This window comes from Aedes albopictus, chromosome 3 (assembly GCF_035046485.1).
Source record: "Aedes albopictus strain Foshan chromosome 3, AalbF5, whole genome shotgun sequence".
In the NCBI taxonomy this organism is placed as follows: Eukaryota; Metazoa; Arthropoda; class Insecta; order Diptera; family Culicidae; genus Aedes; species Aedes albopictus.
In genome coordinates this window covers 197,604,674-197,612,305 of record NC_085138.1, presented here as the reverse complement: position 1 = coordinate 197,612,305, position 7,632 = coordinate 197,604,674, and positions in this window count along the sequence as shown.

Genomic DNA, 7,632 nt, shown 5'->3' with positions numbered 1-7,632 from the left:
TCCGCCCAGTACGAAATGCGACGAGGGGTGATTCGACAAATCGCTCCCATACAAACTTTAAATCGATTTTTAAATAGGTTCCCGGGTACCAAAGTTCATGAAAATTTGGATTTCGGCTCAGTTTGGCATGTAGATTGTGAATATGGAATTATCTCAACACCACTAAAGAAACCAATTGCGGCTTTCTAAAGAAGCGAAAAGTTTGACCGATGTTTTCTCCCACATGAAAATAAGTTACTATACGTTAAAATGTCATGTACAAGAAAGCCACGGGTATTAGTATTGTAATATGATTGTAAAATGATAAAAAGTTTGTATTTGAAACAAATTTCATTGAAAAATTTGAATATTCTTCAACAATGATTTTAATCTTAATTTGAATTTGTAAACACTTGCTTCAACTGAGATGCATTCAAGAGCATTCAAGTGAACACTCAAGTCATTTGCTCAGTCTAAACACATCATTTCATTGGATTGAACATTTTTGAGAAGTTAGCAAGTGAAATGTTCGTTTCAGTTGAACAATGTAAACTAGGCATAAGTTTTATTTTGGTAAAGATGGGCGGAGCAAACTGACATTAGAAACGTCGCGTTAAGCAAGCCATTTGGGCGATTTACTGGGGGAAACATGGGGGAAGAACTGGCGTCACAAATTGAACTGAATTTGTTCCTGACATTTATCTTACTATTAAATCTATGGTAACATTGCTGCATATGGCCCCAAAGATAGCACACTGAAATCATGGCTACTACTGCAAAATGCAGTGATGCCCATCGAATAGTTTAACCCGACGGGCGGATCACTAGCGCATTTTCGATTTAGCCTTGTGTATTGACATAACGCATTGGTTGCATTTTTTTCAACGCATTAGGCCAAATCACGAGTTTTCTAACGCATTTTCGATTCAGTTGTTTTGATAGTGATCCGCCCAAGATAAGTAAAAGGAATGTATTCCAATATGATATATCATACAATCCGCCATATTGGAATTCGGAATGACAGCTGGCAATTTTGTTTTGATTTGGAACTGTATACAGTAGACGTTCGGTCGGTGCAAACGGTTTAACTGCAATGCTTTTTAACTGCAAGTCCGGTAAGTGCAACAAATTTGCAGTTATCGCACCGCCAAACGTCAAAATGGTGCGCCATGTTAGCCCTAATGAACAGTCGAATGAATTTTTCGTTCATTTTACGTCAATTGATGGCTTGTTGACACTGTCAGGCGTTGCAGTTATCGGATTTTCGTTCGCTAAGTGAAACGTAAACATGTTGCAGTTATCGAACGTCTACTGTACATGACATACAAGCCTTGACCCAAAAGTGTCAGAGCCTCGAAGCGATCACTTTTGTGCACTTTTTCTGCACGTTCCATCCGAAAGACTTTAGGAATGCCACAGACACCACAGAGTGGTTTAACAATCATGAGTAAAGCACATAGAAAAGTAAAGATTTCGGTTCTGGATTAAAATCGATAACTAATTAATGAGGCCTCCGATTGGAATGCGGTCTTCGGCAAAGTTATAGCTGTTAGAGAAGCCTAGGATTACCAAGGGTCAACTATCCCACTAGGGTACTTGGGGAAATGCTACGGTGGATTGAATGAAAAACATCGTTTCCCATAGTTATAGGCTCCTAAAGGCCTATCTCAATTTCTGCATAATTCGATCAAGCATCGATTAAAACGACATGTTTACTCATTTTTTAAGTATTCCTATTAAATAAAGCCCATAAAATATATTTCTGGAGCTCGATTTGAATAGGTCGTATGTGCTTTTGTCGATTAAAAATTCGATCAGTTGGATTCGCTTATTATAGCGAAAACCGTTGAAATTGAGCAAAGTTTATACATACAACAGAATCCTCACATAACAGGCTTTGTGTTCCATCATTAAAAGTTTGCAAAACATCTACCATATTGCTACAATGACTAAAATAAACTGATCGAATTTTATATCGAAGAAAGCACATACGAGCTATTCAAATCGAGCTCCAGATTTTCAAAAATTTTAATAGTTTTTGCAACACTCCTTGTTTAGCACTAAATTTTGGGTAAATTTTGTTTACCGTGTATGTCAAACAGGAACATTTCTGGAGCTCGATTAGAATAGGTCGTATGTGCTTTCGTCGATATAAAATTCGATCAGTTGGATTCGCTGATTGACGCGAAAGCTGTTGAAATTAAACAAAACTTATACATATAGCCGATTCCTTACAAAACAGGCTTTCCGTTCAATCACTAAAAGTCCTCGAAAAATAATTCATATTGCTACACTGCCGTGTGCAGCATAGTTGTCCCATGTTCTATGGGAATCCCTATTAACATGGGACAATTATGCTGCACACGGCAGTACAGTAACTAGAATAAACTGATCGATTTTTATATCGACGAAAGCACATACGACCTATTCAAATCGAGCTCTAGATTTATTGTCAAAAGTGAGCCAATGTGGTGTCTTTTGCAACCCGCCGTTTCACTTTCGTTACGTCAAGGTTGACCTCGAACGTCAAACAAGATCTGCTCATCATTATTTTATTTTCAAGTTTATTAACTATTCTGTTATTGTTTAAGTTCGGAAAAATTACTATTGAGATCAGAAAAGCATGCTCTTTCGTGTTATGCAGCAAAACCGGGGAAATATTTTTCATTTTAGGACCCTCCCAAGTAACCACAAGCATTATATCATTGCACGAATTAGACTGAATATGAACCTTTGCAATGCAAAATGCAGTAATTCCACACTTCTCATGCAATAATCCTTTAGATTGGCATTATCAATGTATTGATGCATTACATTTTTCCTTTACATTAGGGTGCATTAAAAGGTGATATACGATAATTCAATAATTCAGCACTGCAAAAACTGGATAGATGCAATGTACAAACTAGCAAAGGTTGCTCTAACAATACAATTATAAAAGCTTGACTCTAATGGTAAACAAATGAAATCAAGAAGAGTGAACAACTTTACGGTCAATTCTAGCGGTCTTTAACACTTCTGGTTCGACTCCCGACCAACTTATTCTCCGTTTGAACCACCGATCCACGACTTTCTTCAGCAAAACCTTTTTAGAGATGACTTTTTCTCTTAATTTCTGTTGCCTGCTATCGCATGCCAATAATGCTGGAAACCACAATTAGCATATGAGTAGTGTGCGAGGGGTGTTTTAATTTTCTTATATTGAATATATATATCCTAAAATGCATTATGTATTTTTCAGTGATTTATCAGAATGTAATTACAGGAATTCTATTACATATGGCATAGTCGTTTTGCACTCTACAGCAATGATTGAGACAGAAGAACAGTTTCCTTTTAGTCAATGAAATTTCTGTTGTTATCACTGCAGCAGAAACAGTCCAAGGCGCCAGCACGTATGGAACTCATCTAGCGGTCTTCAACACTTCTGGTTCGACTCCCGACCCGACAACAAAAAAATGATGGTTAAAACATTCATGTGTGGGGCATTAGTACCGTCGATAACGAAACTGTGCTAAAAATAGATTTTTGTTTTGGTTTTTCGTGTTGCACGTATTAAGCATGTGAAAATGCAAATGTACAGCACATGCATTTATGTCACTTTAGCAATGGCTGTCAACGTGCTGCAATATGAGGCACTCCCGCATAGAAAAATACAGTTTGCATTAAGGTTCAAACAGTATGTCTCCTTTATCTGTCACTGTTACTGTATCACGAACAGGTGATTTTCTGTTGAAAACTATTAAACTCCGACATTCGATCATAAAGAACGGTCTACGTAACCCATACCAAGTTGTAACAATATGTCATATTGTGTAGAAATCGTCAAAACATATAGCGATGAAAGCTTGTGAAACATGATGGCAAACTGGAATGACCATTTGTCAAATGGTTTGTGATTATATTTGCGCAACACACTCACACATGGGTATTACACTGTATGCCACTTAAACTCAACAGTTTGCCAAATAGTTGCACACATTGGTGTATGTACCAATCAAACGCCGCAGTTTGCAGTTTTCTAGAAAAAAAACGAAAAAAACTTTTCTGTTATTTACCTGAGTGAAAACAAACGAAAAACTCAAACGGATCACTTCGCGGTAAGCAATTTGAAATAACTGGAGAAAGAAAATGGTAAGTTTTGAGTGATAATTCTATTTTGTTTTTCGGTGCTTTATCTCATACATGAATATCGTTTTACAGAATTCACGAACTTGAATTCAAAGGAAATCAATAGCATCCTGCCCGAAATTGCAACTACAGAATGTTTCGCACAATCCGGGAGAAGCGAAGGATTCGTCCTGATGCCGGTGGAAATTGTGTCTCTTTCCATTAGAAATCCGCTGCCGCTCAGGAATGTTCACAACTTTAATCGCCGTATGTGCTGCCGGGCGAACGATAAGATGCGTCGCGAGTCGGAGAACTTCAGCAGTCATCACTGCTCTCGGAATGACCCGGATGCGCTGGATATGATGCGAGGATGTCTTTGCATGAAGGTAAATCGTCTTGTTCATCCACAATATAAATATGATGGCAAATATGTATTGTATAATAAATAAATCGTCAATAAACGCATAACCGCCTTTTTATTTTTAAATGGTTCAAATGCACTAGACCCATATATCATTTGCTTAAAAAACCATGGAAAACCTTAAATCAATAGTAACACATATAGTGTGCATTTTTCCTGCAGATTTATTGTTAAATTGTTCTCTAACCATTTGCCATGCAGTGAGTTGTCTTAAAAACTGGATAATATATTGACTGTTTCCTTTACTGTATTGCGAAAAATTTGTTCGAGAAAGCGAGCGATTTTTTATGGTAACCTATCTTAACCGCCTATTCCACATACTGTAATTTGGCGGCTTACCATTTGTCAAACTGGCAAATCTGTACATGGAATGGTTATCTTACTGTTATCTCAAACAGCCTGAGAATTGGTTAAATGATATTATGCCTCTCAAGAAAAATCAGAATATGGCGATTATCTGCCTCTGGCTTCTGATATCAGCGCGAAAGTCACTAATCATAACAGCGTCACCAGATTTAAAAGTATCTAATTCCACTACATGGGGTTTGACAGCAAGAACACTCATTCCACTGAGCTACTCTTGCCGTTCGTCACAAATACATTCAAAAACATCTGTCACTTCGTGAAACCCACGTGCTTTTGTTTTTGGCGGGAACACTTTTTCTTTTGTTTTGCCTTGCGACTGTCATGCGGCGGTATGCCTTGCGAGCGTACGACCGCCGCAGGACTCTAATAAAAGATAAGCGCGACAATAATTGTTTATGGTCATCTACAGTATGAAAAACGTTCAATTTACAGTTCGTGATTATGCGGGTAATTTGATTTCAGTGGGGCCCTTTTCGACTTTAATATTGCTTCAATGAGGTGTTTAAAGTAATGCAGCATTATATACACAATTTTAAATATAAATATATGGCAAAATTGATGCACTTATATGCGGCTTCGTGGTTACTTGGGCTATTCCCATACAAACTTTGAAGGGCTTGTGCAGTCTCAATTTTCAACCGAATTAACTCAAATTTTGGGAGAAGGCATATAATCTGATTAGGAATCGAATAAGCGCGGTGTGGAGCAAAAACGATTTTTTGAATCACGCTAATAGGTATAGGCGTTTCAATGGCGTGAAAAACTCGTGAAAACCGTCTATCCGCGTCCCAATCGAATTGGGTAAAACGGGTAAATAATGATAAAACTAACGTCCGGGGCAAGAGTGCAAGAGTACATCTACAAAAAAGGCACGCATACATTTGAACGTGATTACCTCTATTTACCGTTTACCAGTAACGCCAGTAACGATCTTTACCGTGCATCAGTAACTATTGACAGTTTGTTATCTGAGCTCGGTAACACCATAGGGCACTGCATCGTTTTGATTTTGTATGGGGCTTTGACGTTTCTTGGCCTTGTTGTTTTCAAAATTTCTTTAAGAGTGAAAGAGAAGGAGAGAATTTCATGCAGTGACCTATAGGGCAGTGCATGAAATTATCTCCTTCTCTTTCACTCTTACAGAAATTTTGTAAACAACAAGGCCACGAAACGTCAAAATCCTATACAAAATCAAAACAGTGCAGTGCCCTATAGACTTGATAGTAACACATTTACAGAATATCCGCAAAAGAAACAACCGAGCGTACCGAGTTCAATCTGCTGTTGAGAACCCGCATAATCACGAACTGTAAATTGAACGTTTTTCATACTGTAGATGACCATAAACAATTATCATTTAACCAATTCTCAGGCTGTTTGAGATAACAGTAAGATAACCATTCCATGTACAGATTTGCCAGTTTGACAAATGGTAAGCCGCCAAATTACAGTATGTGGAATAGGCGGTTAAGATAGGTTACCATAAAAAATCGCTCGCTTTCTCGAACAAATTTTTCGCAATACAGTAAAGGAAACAGTCAATATATTATCCAGTTTTTAAGACAACTCACTGCATGGCAAATGGTTAGAGAACAATTTAACAATAAATCTGCAGGAAAAATGCACACTATATGTGTTACTATTGATTTAAGGTTTTCCATGGTTTTTTAAGCAAATGATATATGGGTCTAGTGCATTTGAACCATTTAAAAATAAAAAGGCGGTTATGCGTTTATTGACGATTTATTTATTATACAATACATATTTGCCATCATATTTATATTGTGGATGAACAAGACGATTTACCTTCATGCAAAGACATCCTCGCATCATATCCAGCGCATCCGGGTCATTCCGAGAGCAGTGATGACTGCTGAAGTTCTCCGACTCGCGACGCATCTTATCGTTCGCCCGGCAGCACATACGGCGATTAAAGTTGTGAACATTCCTGAGCGGCAGCGGATTTCTAATGGAAAGAGACACAATTTCCACCGGCATCAGGACGAATCCTTCGCTTCTCCCGGATTGTGCGAAACATTCTGTAGTTGCAATTTCGGGCAGGATGCTATTGATTTCCTTTGAATTCAAGTTCGTGAATTCTGTAAAACGATATTCATGTATGAGATAAAGCACCGAAAAACAAAATAGAATTATCACTCAAAACTTACCATTTTCTTTCTCCAGTTATTTCAAATTGCTTACCGCGAAGTGATCCGTTTGAGTTTTTCGTTTGTTTTCACTCAGGTAAATAACAGAAAAGTTTTTTTCGTTTTTTTTCTAGAAAACTGCAAACTGCGGCGTTTGATTGGTACATACACCAATGTGTGCAACTATTTGGCAAACTGTTGAGTTTAAGTGGCATACAGTGTAATACCCATGTGTGAGTGTGTTGCGCAAATATAATCACAAACCGTTTGACAAATGGTCATTCCAGTTTGCCATCATGTTTCACAAGCTTTCATCGCTATATGTTTTGACGATTTCTACACAATATGACATATTGTTACAACTTGGTATGGGTTACGTAGACCGTTCTTTATGATCGAATGTCGGAGTTTAATAGTTTTCAACAGAAAATCACCTGTTCGTGATACAGTAACAGTGACAGATAAAGGAGACATACTGTTTGAACCTTAATGCAAACTGTATTTTTCTATGCGGGAACGCAGTAAAAAGATGGGATTTTGAGCATTGCAATTAAATAATTTTCCCTTAATTTTAATGATACCAATGCGACACCTAATGTTCGCCCGCGC